Source organism: Monodelphis domestica, chromosome 1 (assembly GCF_027887165.1).
Source record: "Monodelphis domestica isolate mMonDom1 chromosome 1, mMonDom1.pri, whole genome shotgun sequence".
NCBI lineage: Eukaryota > Metazoa > Chordata > Mammalia > Didelphimorphia > Didelphidae > Monodelphis > Monodelphis domestica.
The window spans coordinates 628,416,235-628,428,981 of NC_077227.1; the positions used below are offsets into that span (position 1 = coordinate 628,416,235).

The 12,747-nt window shown below is 34.8% G+C and overlaps 1 pseudogene; it reads right to left on the reverse strand.

The window, feature by feature from the left end:
* Positions 1 to 1,528: 1,528 nt before the first annotated feature.
* LOC100616941 (IST1 homolog) lies at positions 1,529 to 7,820 on the reverse strand (annotated as a pseudogene).
* Between the last annotated feature and the right edge of the window lie 4,927 nt (positions 7,821 to 12,747).

Sequence of the window (12,747 nt, forward strand, 5' to 3'; positions counted from 1 at the left end):
ATTTATAGTTCTATTATGTCATCCATTTCTTTATGTTAAATAAAGCATACCATTGAATTCATATCCTTTAATAAGTCAGCTGTGCAGTCTTCTAACACTTTCCAGTGATAATTATTCTTTACTTTTTCTAAATCTAGAGGTACTTCTTATAAATGAATTCGAAACAGTAGTATATTACTTTGTTTGCTTCTACAGGTCACTTGTGAAATGACCCTTTATGTACAGTCACTAAGGCTCTCCATTCCTAATATCCTTATCAATATCTTCAATTTCTGGCCAAATAGCAAAAAAAAATAGCAAAAAAAAAAAGCAAAAAAATTAGCAAAAGAGGGCATTGATTCATTATCTTTATTAGGAGTTACTAATGTCAATTCTATGAATAAATTTAAAAAATTATAGAAAATTAAAATTTCTGTACAGATATATTGCACAGAAGATAAACTAGTCATATTGATGATACAAGAGGCCTTCCCCTGGGGACAGTGACTGGTTAAAAGGAAGATAGAAAATTTAAGAAACAGTATTTCGGTCTCCATCTGCCAATCCAAGGAAAGCAGAGAACAATATATGGGCACCAACAAAGTTTTCTTTGACTACATTTTTGAAGATTCCACATTATCTTAGGGTATTAAAATACATTCCCCTTTACAGTTTACTCACTAAGGAAGACTTGAATGCTTGTATTGAAGCACCTAGAATCCTTAAATAGGCTTTTTCTGTCTCACCTATAAATGGTCATTCAAAAGCCAGTGGTACACTCAAGAAGGAAAGCCAAACAACTTTCAACAGAATATGCTATGGAAAAAAGGAGGAAATTATAACACTGTCTTCTCGTGAACAAGAAACCCAGCACTCAAACTCAAATGGTAAAAAGCCAAGGAGGGATCCCTGAAAATCTAGGGGAAATAAGAGAAGCAATCAATTTTTCCACAAAATCTTCATAACTGAATCCAGCTGCAAGAGAGCATCCTGCAGCCAGGAATGGTATATATTAATGAAATTACTCCATTTCAAGCAACTATTACTATAGTTCCTATATCTTCTCCTCTGCTTCTATCTGAAGGAGTGAAAAATACTCATCTTACTTCTAATTCTCACCCATCTAAATATTTCTTAACAAAGGGGTTTCTGAGTGTGGGCCTTCCTCAGGATCTAGCATGCCTTGATTCTCCCAAATTGATGCTTTGTAATAACAGTAGAGGACAAAATTTATAACAACACTAATATGAGATGGACAGAGTATATTTTAAGGAACAGTCCATAACTGCAGGAGTGTATTCGTTTATTATTCTTGTAGGATCTCCAAAAGTCTCCTTAAGTCATGTGGTACTAGAAAACAGCAGAATATGGTCAAGCAGGAAGAGAGTTCAAGAGGAAAAGAACAGTCATTAATACAGGAAACAGATTTCTAGGGGAATCTTCTTTCCAAGAAAAGAGCTGATCAATCCCAATTCTGAAGTAATGTAGCACCCCAAAGGTCCATGTTTTCTTTTTCAGCTCTTCAAATCTGTTGGAGAGATCTTTAAAGTCAGGATACTCGGATGCTGTTGGTAACAGCAGATGTAGTTGGTAGCATATCTGGGACAGATGACAACCAAGACAACACAAAATTGCTAAAGGTGATTGTAGTTTTGAAAGTAGGTCCTAAGGAATCTTCTGGCTTGGGATCAGGACCAACAATCTGTGTAGAAGGAACATTCTTATGCGCATTAATATCATCAATAGATTCATATGTGGGGGGAGTTGCTGGTATCTGAGGTGAATGGTATATACAGAAAGGCCTGATGTGTCCCATTTGGCAATCCTTTAAAATATAAAATACTTTCTTTCAGGTGTAGATATGAGAAAGAAAAACTTGGTGATAGCATGGGCATGAACATGATCATGAGAACAGTAATTTTTTCCATCCAGACTCCCTTCCTCCTCTTATTCCATGACTGCCTTTTTTTTTAATAATAATATTTTATTTGATCATTTCCAAGCATTATTCATTAAAGACAAAGATCATTTTCTTTTCCTCCCCCTACCCCCCATAGCCAACATGTGATTCCAATGGGTGTCACATGTTCTTGATTCTAACCCATTTCTATGTTGTCAATATTTGCATTAGAGTTTCATTTAGAGTCTTTCCTCTGTCATGTCCCCTCAACCGCTGTAGTCAGGCAGTTGCTTTTCCTCAGTGTTTCCACTCCTATAGTTTATCCTTTGCTTATGAATAGTGTTTTTTCTCCTAGATCCCTACAGATTGTTCCGGGACATTACACCAACACCAATGGAGAAGTCCATTACATTCGATTATACCATAGTGTATTAGTCTCTGTGTACAATGTTCTCCTGGTTCTGCTCCTCTCCCTCTGCATCACTTCCTGGAGGTTGTTCCAGTCTCCATGGAATTAGTCCACTTTATTATTCCTTTTAGCACAATAGTATTCCATCACCAACATATACCACAATTTGCTCAGCCATTCCCCAATTGATGGGCATACCCTCGCTTTCCAGTTTTTGGCCACCACAAAGAGCGCAGCTATGAATATTTTTGTACAAGTCTTTTTGTCCATTATCTCTTTGGGGTTCAGACCCAGCAGTGCTATGGCTGGATCAAAGGGTAGACATTCTTTTGTCGCCCTTTGGGCATAGTTCCAAATTGCCCTCCAGAATGGCTGGATCAGTTCACAACTCCACCAGCAATGAATTAATGTCCCTACTTTGCCACATCCCCTCCAGCATTCATTACTTTCCTTTGCTGTCATTTTAGCCAATCTGCTAGGTGTGAGGTGATACCTCAGAGTTGTTTTGATTTGCATCTCTCTGATTATAAGAGATGTAGAACACTTCTTCATGTGCTTATTAATAGTTTTGATTTCTTTATCTGAGAACTGCCTCTCCATGTCCCTTGCCCATTTATCAATTGGAGAATGGCTTGATTTTTTGTACAATTGATTTAGCTCTTTATAAATTTGAGTAATTAAACCTTTGTCAGAGGTTTCTATGAAGATTTTTTCCCAATTTGTTGTTTTCCTTCTGATTTTAGTTACATTGGTTTTGTTTGTACAAAAGCTTTTTAGTTTGATGTAGTCAAAATTATTTATTTTACATTTTGTGATTCTTTGTATGTCTTGCTTGGTTTTAAAGCCTTTCCCCTCCCAAAGTTCTGACATGTATACTATTCTGTGTTTACCCAATTTACTTATGGTTTCCTTCTTTCTGTTTAAGTCATTCACCCATTTTGAATTTATCTTGGTGTAGGGTGTGAGGTGTTGATCTATTCCTAATCTCTCCCATACTGTCTTCCAATTTTCCCAGCAGTTTTTATCGAATAGTGGATTTTTGTCCCAAAAGCTGGGATCTTTGGGTTTATCATATACTGTCTTGCTGAGGTCGCTTTCCCCCAGTCTATTCCACTGATCTTCCTTTCTGTTTCTTAGCCAGTACCAAATTGTTTTGATGACTGCTACTTTGTAATATAGTTTAAGGTCTGGGACTGCAAGGTCCCCATCATATGTGTTTTTTTTTTCCATTATTTCCCTGGATATCCTTGATCTTTTGTTATTCCAAATGAATTTTGTTATGTTTTTTTTCTAAATCAGTAAAGAAATATTTTGGGAGTTCAATGGGTATGACACTAAATAGATAAATAAGTTTGGGTAGGATAGTCATTTTTATTATATTGGCTTGTCCTATCCATGAGCAGTTAATGTTTTTCCAATTGTTCAAGTCTAGTTTTAGTTGTGTGGAGAGTGTTTTATAGTTGTGTTCACATAGTTCCTGTGTTTGTCTCGGGAGATAGATTCCTAGGTATTTTATTTTGTCTAAGGTGATTTTGAATGGGATTTCTCTTTCTAGTTTTTGCTGCTGAGCTGTGTTGGAATTATATAGAAATGCTGATGACTTATGTGGGTTTATTTTGTATCCTGCAACTTTGCTAATGCTGTTGATTATTTCAATTAGCTTTTTGGTTGAATCTCTAGGATTCTTTAAGTAGACCATCATGTCATCTGCAAAGAGTGATAACTTGGTCTCCTCCTTGCCTATTTTGATTCCTTCAATTTCTTTTTCTTCTCTAATTGCTACTGGTAGTGTTTCTAGTACAATGTCAAATAATAGAGGTGATAATGGGCATCCTTGTTTCACTCCTGATCTTATTGGGAATGCATCTAGTTTATCCCCATTGCAGATGATATTAGTTGATGGTTTTATATATATACTGTTTATTATTTTTAGGAACAACCCTTCAATTCCTATGCTTTCTAGTGTTTTTAATAGGAATGGTTGTTGTATTTTATCAAAGGCTTTTTCTGCGTCTATTGATATAATCATGTGATTCTTGTTGGTTTGTTTGTTGAGGTGGTCAATTATGTGGATGGTTTTCCTAATATTGAACCAGCCTTACATCCCTGGTATAAATCCTACTTGATCATGGTGGATGACCCTTCTGATCACTTGCTGGAGTCTTTTTGCTAGTATTCTATTTAAGATTTTTGCCTCTATATTCATTAGGGAGATTGGTCTATAGTTTTCTTTCTCTGTTTTTGACCTGCCTGGTTTTGGAATCAGTACAATGTGTCATAAAAGGAGTTTGGTAGAACTCCCTCTTTGCTTATTATGTCAAATAGTTTGTATAGTATTGGGATTAACTGTTCTCTGAATGTTTGATAGAATTCACTGGTGAATCTATCAAGCCCTGGGGATTTTTTCTTAGGAAGTTCTTTGATGGCTTGTTGGATTTCATTTTCTGATATGGGATTATTTAAGAATTCTATTTCCTCTTCTGTTAGTCTAGGCAGTTTGTATTTTTGTATATATTAATCCATATCACCTGAATTGGTGTATTTATTGCTATATAATTGGGCAAAGTAATTTCTAATGATTGCCTTAATTTCCTCTTCATTGGAGGTGATGTCCCCCTTTTCATCTTTGATGCTGTTAATTTGCTTTTCTTCCTTCCTTTTTTTAATTAGATTGACCAGTACTTTTTCTATTTTGTTTGTTTTTTCAAAGTACCAGCTTCTTGTCTTATTTATTGAATCAATAGTTCTATCACTTTCGATTTTATTAATTTCTCCCTTAATTTTTAGGATTTCTAGTTTGGTTTTCTGCTGGGGGTTTTTAATTTGATCTCTTTTGAGTTTTTTTTTTTTTTGCATTTCCAATTGATTGATCTCTGCTCTCCCTAGTTTGTTGATATATGCACTCAGGGATATGAATTTACCTCTGATTACCTCTTTGGCTGCATCCCAAAAGGTTTGAAAGGATGTCTCACCATTGTCATTTTCCTCGATAAATTTATTAATTGTTTCTATGATTTCTTCTCTAACTAAATGATTTTGGAGTATCATATTGTTTAATTTCCAATTAGTTTTTGATTTGATTTTACATGTACCTTTACTGATCATTATTTTTATTGCCTTGTGATCTGAGAAGGCTGCATTTATTATTTCTGCTTTTCTGCATTTGTGTGCTGTTTCTGTGACCTAATGTATGATTAATTTTTGTGAATGTGCCATGTGGTGCTGAGAAGAAGGTGTATTCCTTTTTATCCATATTTATTTTTTTCCATATGTCTATTAATTCTAATTTTTCTAAGATTTCATTCACTTCTTTCACCTCTTTCTTATTTATTTTTTTGATTTGATTTATCTAAATTTGATAATGGTTGGTTTAAGTCTCCCACTAATAGAGTTTTACTGTCTATTTCTTCCTTCAATTCTCCTAGTTTCTCCATTAGAAATTTGGGTGCTATATTATTTGGTGCATACATGTTGATTAGTGATATTTCCTCATTATCTAAAGTCCCTTTTAACAAAATATAATTACCTTCCCTATCCCTTTTGATCAGGTCTATTTTTGCTTTGGCTTTATCAAATATCATGATTACCACTCCTGCCTTCTTTCTGTCAGTTGAGGCCCAGAAGGTCTTACTCCATCCTTTAATTCTGACCTTGTGGGTGTCAACCCACCTCATGTGTGTTTTTTGAAGACAACATATGGTAGGGTTTTGGATTCTAATCCATTCTGCTATTGGTCTACATTTTATGGGTGAGTTCATCCCATTCACATTCAAAGTTATGACTGTCATTTGTGGACTCCCTGGCATTTTGATATCCTTCCCTGGTTCCAACCTTTTTTTCTTTGGCTCTACCTTTTAGTCCAGTGATTTACTTTAAATTGGTCCCCCTTGTCCCCTCCCTTGATATGTTTCCCTTTTAAGTCCCTCCCTTTTTCTTCCCTCCCCTTCCCCCCCTCTTTCCTTCCCCTTTTGTTTTCCCTCCCCCCCTCCCCCCCTTGGTTTTCCCTTCTCCCTACCCTTGTTGGGTAAGATAGAATTCAAGATCCAAATGGATCTGGATGATTTTCCCTCTCAGAGTTGATTTCCCTGAGAGTAAGGTTTAAATAAAAACTCTCTTCCTCTCCTTCTTATAGGAGTTTTCTTCCCCTCCCCTTCCTATGTGAATCTTTGTGTGAGAATTATTATTCTATTTGGTCTTTCTTTTCCCCCTGTTTACACATTACATTTTCCCCACATGTTAGTATACATAGATTGATATAAATGTAGTCCTTATAGAAGAGAGTTTGAGTAAAAGAAGATAACATTTTTCTCCTTTTCTCCTTTTCCCTTTCCTTCATATTTACCTTTTCAAGTATTCCATGCTCTTTGATTTTCGATATCGAACTTTCCACAGAGCTCTGGTCTTTTCATTGCAAAAAGTCTCTGAGGGTGAGGGCTCCTGATAAGAAGATTAGCTTTCCCTGGGTTGAACTGAGATTCGGATGGAAGGTTCCAGCCAGGGGGTTACGAGCTCCCCCGTCTCTCTCTGTTTCCCTGCTCTCTGGGTGCCCCCTCGACTGGGTTAGGTTGTTTTCAGGAAGCGGCCTTCAGAATAGCAGACCGTGGGGCTCTGAGGTTGCCTTTGCTGTCTCGGACTTGGACTCGGCACTCTGGGTTGGGGGGGATGGGTCCTAGGACCTTCCTTCTGCCTACTCCTTAGGTCCAAGTGGTCTCTGGTTCTGGCTTTTGGGGTGGGGGGACTGTACCTTTTGATCCAGGTCCAGGTCCAGGAGGAGGACTCCCGGGGTCTCTGCTGTTGATCGTTTTGAATTTCGGTGCCCTAGGAGCATTCGGTTTGAGATTGGTAAGGAAGGGTTTCAGGAGATCTGAACTTTAGCTTTCTCTAAGCCGCCATCTTGACCGGAAGTCTCCATGACTGCCTTTTTCATATCTTCTGTGCATCTAATATCACTAAGAACCATGTGAACTCCAGGAGAAGCTTCTGCAATGACCACAGAGACGGAGACATAAGAAACATTTTAATTTTTTGCTATTTCAATCAGAATCTTTGTTGGAGCTTCCATACTCAATTTGTGTATTAACCTGTCATTCACAGTTCTAATCTGTTTATACCTACATCGCTTGGCATATTTCTTGCTACACTTTGCACAAAGCTGATTCTCAACTATTTTGAACTCGTCCACTTCAGACTGGAGTCAAGGAGAAACCCAGATCATTGTGGACACCAAATTCATCAGCCAGATTGGAATCTAGTTCCTTCATGGACTGGATCAAGACAAATAGGGCTAAGAGCAGGTCACAGTAGAGTTCTAGTATCTCCATGGTTAACAAGATAATCTTATAATCTTCTTGAATGTTATACTCAAAATGAGTCCTGGTCTGTTTATCCTTCCCAGCTGCTAGAAAACCCGTAATCCCTTTCCTTGCCTTATAGACCAGTTCCATTCCCTCCCCATCCCCCACTGGTTTGAGGTAATTAATGACCAGACAGAAGTTGACTCAAACTTTCAGTCTTGAACCCATAGTACAGCATGATTTTTGCTTCTGACTTAAAGTGGACAGGTCACAGTAATGACAATGAAAGACCAGCATCCAAAATGGTCCATGCAATTTAAAGATTTAAACAAATTATCATGTCTCTCTGAGACTTCCCCTTTTCTGGCTGAGAACTTCCAGGTATACCCCTGAAAGAAATTCTTCAAGAAGAGACTGGATGAGCTCCTATTAGATATTTTAGAGTTACTTCCTTTTGTATATGAATTGGAGTAGATGGCTACTGACTCAGAATTCTGTGATGTAAATTATAGTCTCATGATATATCTCACAGAATTATTATAAATAATCATTATATAATACACTTAAGTATGATTTTTATTATTCTGACTGCATAAATATATTCTTCAAACAATTCATTTTTCTATGATAACTTTTATTGATTCTTCTTCTTTAATCTGACAAAATAAGACACTTTTTATAATCTCTGTTAAGTCCACTCTTTCCATTCTCCCCATTATAACTACATTTTCAACTATCTCTTCCTGGCTGTATCTCAAAATTTATTCAGATTACAACTTGAGGAATCTTCTAGTTTGGGGTCAATAGAAGACCTAGAAATTGAACTCATAAAATGATACTAGAAACAAACATTTAATGAAAATTAGCAAATAAATGAACTATAAAGGATAGTTCATTTTTTTAGCATGCAACATATGCTTTTCCTATTGTTCTTGCATATTATATCACATTTCAGTTTTGGGTATATTTTTGTTATTTTCCCCAGTTATTTTAAAGCTTCTAAAAGAAAAGGATTATATCTTGTTATTTGTTTCCTCCCTGACAGTTTCTTTAAATTTAAATGATAATACCTAGAATACATACTAAAATATACATACTAAACAGAATTATCATAAGGTCCAAGTGATAGAATGTTTTAAAACACTTTACAAACTTTTAAGCATCATATATATGATATAATGGTAGGAAATAAGCTAAAAATTATACTTTTGCTAGTCAAAATAGATGAATAAAATAGATTGAATAAAGGTTACATTTTACTCAGAATAGTTCCTTAGTATCTCATTTAGTGTGTTTAAAATTAACATAGAATTCTAATAATTATGGCTGCCCTATCTTCATACCCAGAGCACATTGGAAATTCAAGTTTAAAAGGAATCAAAGCAAGACTCCAATAAAAAGTAGCACCAACAAAATCAGAAAGTGACAATTGACAGCAAAGAAGAGCAACAGTAATGGCAATAAAAACTAGAAAAAGTAAACACAAAATTCAACAGCCTAATATTGTTTATATGTCCAATACAGAAATTAATTATTCATATTTATGATTTTGACACACTAAAAATTAAAATAAGATCAGTATACAATGAATTACCTGCTGAATATTTTGAACTGAAACTTCTTTAGACACTACAAATTTAATATGTATGAAAACAGAACTTATTTTATTTTTTCCCAACCCACACATTTCAAAACTTCCTATTTCTGTCCAGGGTACCACCATTCTTGAAATAGCCCAGGTTTATAACTTTGGACTAATCACTGGGCTTATGGTTGCTAAATCTCATCAATTCTACCTTCATAATATTAGTCACTTCTAACTCCTTCTCTCTACTCCAATACCCTTCACTGTTTCAGATCCTCTTTACCTCTCCTGATTATGCAACTATCTCCTAATTATTCTCCCTTCTATCAGTCTGTTCACTCTCTAATTCATCCTCAACTCAAATGAAAAATAGATATACTAAAGTATGTCATTCCCATGATTAACCAACTCTGGCGACTCCAAGTGCCTTTTAATAAAATTTAAATTATTTATGTATTTTTTCTCAACCTGGTCCCCATTACTCTCTTCTACCCATTCTTCATGTAGCAAAATTTCCCTTGTTTGTTTTTCTTATTCTTCATATTCCATAGTCAATTTCCTAGAATGTACTCCTTTCCTACTCCCATCTCTTTAGAACACTTAAATTATTCTAAAGTTTTGTTCAGTACTATTTATATATGGGTCCTTTCCTGATCCCCCACTGATGGAATGCCCTCCATAAATCATAAAAATGACATATTTATTTTCTGTATATATATATATATATATATATATATGTGTGTGTGTGTGTGTGTGTGTGTGTACATTTTTTACCTTTATTCAATGTATGCTCTTTGAGGGCAGGAATTATTTCAATTATATATTTGATCTTAGGACTGTTATAGCCAGGGATAACAGGCAATTAATAAATACATATTAATTTATTGCCTGAATGAAGGAATGGAAGTATATATTAAAATATTTCAGTGAGGGGTAAAATCACAATAACAGTGTATAAGTAACAATCTAGCTGAACTATCCCAATATTACCCTCTGAAAAACTATCAAATAATGACTCAAGTCAAATTTCAAAATAGGAAGGCAAAAAGGTCAAGGTGACATATTTTTCCCAGCCTAGAAAAATTTCCATATTTGTCAAGAGAGTTCTGTGATACCAAGGAGAAGGCCTGACAAAAACACATCCATTCTGTAGCAGCACCAATGGCAGCCCTTGGAAGAGTCAGCAGCAGCAGCTTTGGGAAACCAAGACTAGACATAGGAAGAAAGTCAGACAACTGGTCATAGATTACACGTGACCCTTTGCTGACACTGATTGCCAACTACATTACCCTTTTGCAGTTCTGGGTTGCAGTTCTAGGACAGAGAGGAGCACTTGTGATTGGACACAAGGGAGCAAAATTTCTCATTACAGCTCCAAGGCAGGGAGGAATGCTAGCAATCATGACTATAGGAGAGAAAGGGACCTGATCACAGTGCCAGACCCAATAAGAGAGCTAATATTTGTGGATACAGAAGAACAGTGGTCCTTTTTAAAGACCAGAGCTCAATCAGCAATGTGAGAATTCAGAAAAACTCCAAAAGACTCATGGCAAAAAAGGGCTATCCATTTCTGTAGCAAATTGAAGCATGTCATTCTTCACTTAATTTCCTCTATGATTTTTCTCTAGCATAATTGATATGTACCTTCTTTCACAACATAATGAACATGTATGGTATAATAATAGTTGTACAACTTATATCATGTAACCTATCATCTTGGAGAAGGGGCAGGGGTAAACAGGATGGATAAAACATGAAGTAAAAATATCATAAAATACTTGTTAAAAATTGTACCAACATGCAATCTAGGAAAAAGATAAAAAATATAAAAGACCAGAGCTCAGATTAGAAAAGCAATGATACCACCCTTATCCATGTGAAACCTAAGTATAGAAAATTCAGAGCCCCAGAACTAATTCTGAAAAGAGCACACACAGAAAAAACATTGAAGCTTAATCTATTCTCAATCCCAAATAAGTAGGGCCTACCTTCAATATAAAGTTCAAACTCAAGAAATGTGCTGGTAAAATGAACAAGGAGAAAAAAATAAAAACATTATTATAAAAGCTCCTAGGGTGTCAGGGAAGATTCAGTGTCAAACTAAGAAGAAGAAAACAGTATAAAAACAGCTACAATCAAAACCTAAAACAAAAGTTCTAATTGGACAGAGGCTAATTAAAAATAACTAGAAGAATCATAAAAATTAAAAAAAGAGATGAGTAGTAGAGGAAAAATAGAAAAGAAATAAGAAATGCAAGATAATTATGAAAATATAAATAATATCTTGGTAAAAGAGGCATAAAAATACTGAAAAATACCATCTTAAAAATATAATTGGCCTAATGACAAAAGAAACAAAAATTCCTTAAGAAGAATTGGTCAAATGCACAGAAGAGACAAAAGCTCACTGAAGAAAATAATTTCTTAAAAATTAGAACTGGGCAAGTGGAATATGATGACTCTATGAGACATTAAGAAACAATCAAACAAAAAAATATCTCCTCAGGAAAAAAAAATTTGATTTGGAAAACAGGTGAGGAGTGAAATTTAAGAATTATTAGTCTACCTGAACATCATGATAATGAAAGAACCTAAATCTTATATTTTAAGAAATTATCAAGGAAAACTGTCCTGACATCTTATATCCAAAGGAGAAAGGCAAAGTAGTTAGGATTACAACCACGGATAGTGTTTTGAGGAAAAAATGAATATAATACTTAAATGGAGAAAATAGTTTTTTAATAAAATAGAAAACTTTCAAGCATTTCTGATAAGACCAAAGCTGAATAAAAAATGTGATTCAACACAAGAATCAAGAATAGCATAAAAAAGTAAACATGAAAGAGAAATCAAAAGGATTTAATATATTTAAATGGTTTACACTGATGTGTGGGAAGGTGATACTTGTAACTCTTAAGAACTTTAACATTATTACAACATTTGGAAGCAGTCTGCCTAGAGTGAAGGCATTTGTGTGAGTAGATTATGCTGGTATGATCTCCAAAATAACTGGAAAAGTGACTAAGAGAAATGCATTGGAAGCACTAGGAAGAGAGATAAAAATGGGAAGACTTTTCTCATAGAAAAGAGGCACTCGAGGATGAGCTTTTACAGTGGAAAGCATAGAAGGGATGACCAGTGTTTAAAACTCACTGTCATCAGAATTGGTTGAAATAGGAAAGAATTTTTGTTTTTTTTAAAGGTAAATTATAAATTTAACATGTTTCAAAAGTTCCCTATATATTTAATTCCTTCTGAATCAAAATTCTTTTCTCTGTATTTTTTAAAAAATGCTCTAATATCAATATTTTCCTTTTTTGTCTTTTTTAGGCATTTTATCCCTAGCTCCTTTCTCTAGTCATAATCCTTCCCAACAAATACAACAAGAAAAAAAAACAAGTATAGTAAAAAATTAACAAAAATAACAAAATTTCAATAGACCAGAATGTCATATTTTGCATCTTGAGTCCTTCACCTATTTTTGGCTAGGTTATGTTGCATTGTTTATTTATCGGTCTTCTAAATAATGGTTTAGCATTAAATCAGTAAGAGTTCTTAAGTCTTTTAAAGTTTATTTTGT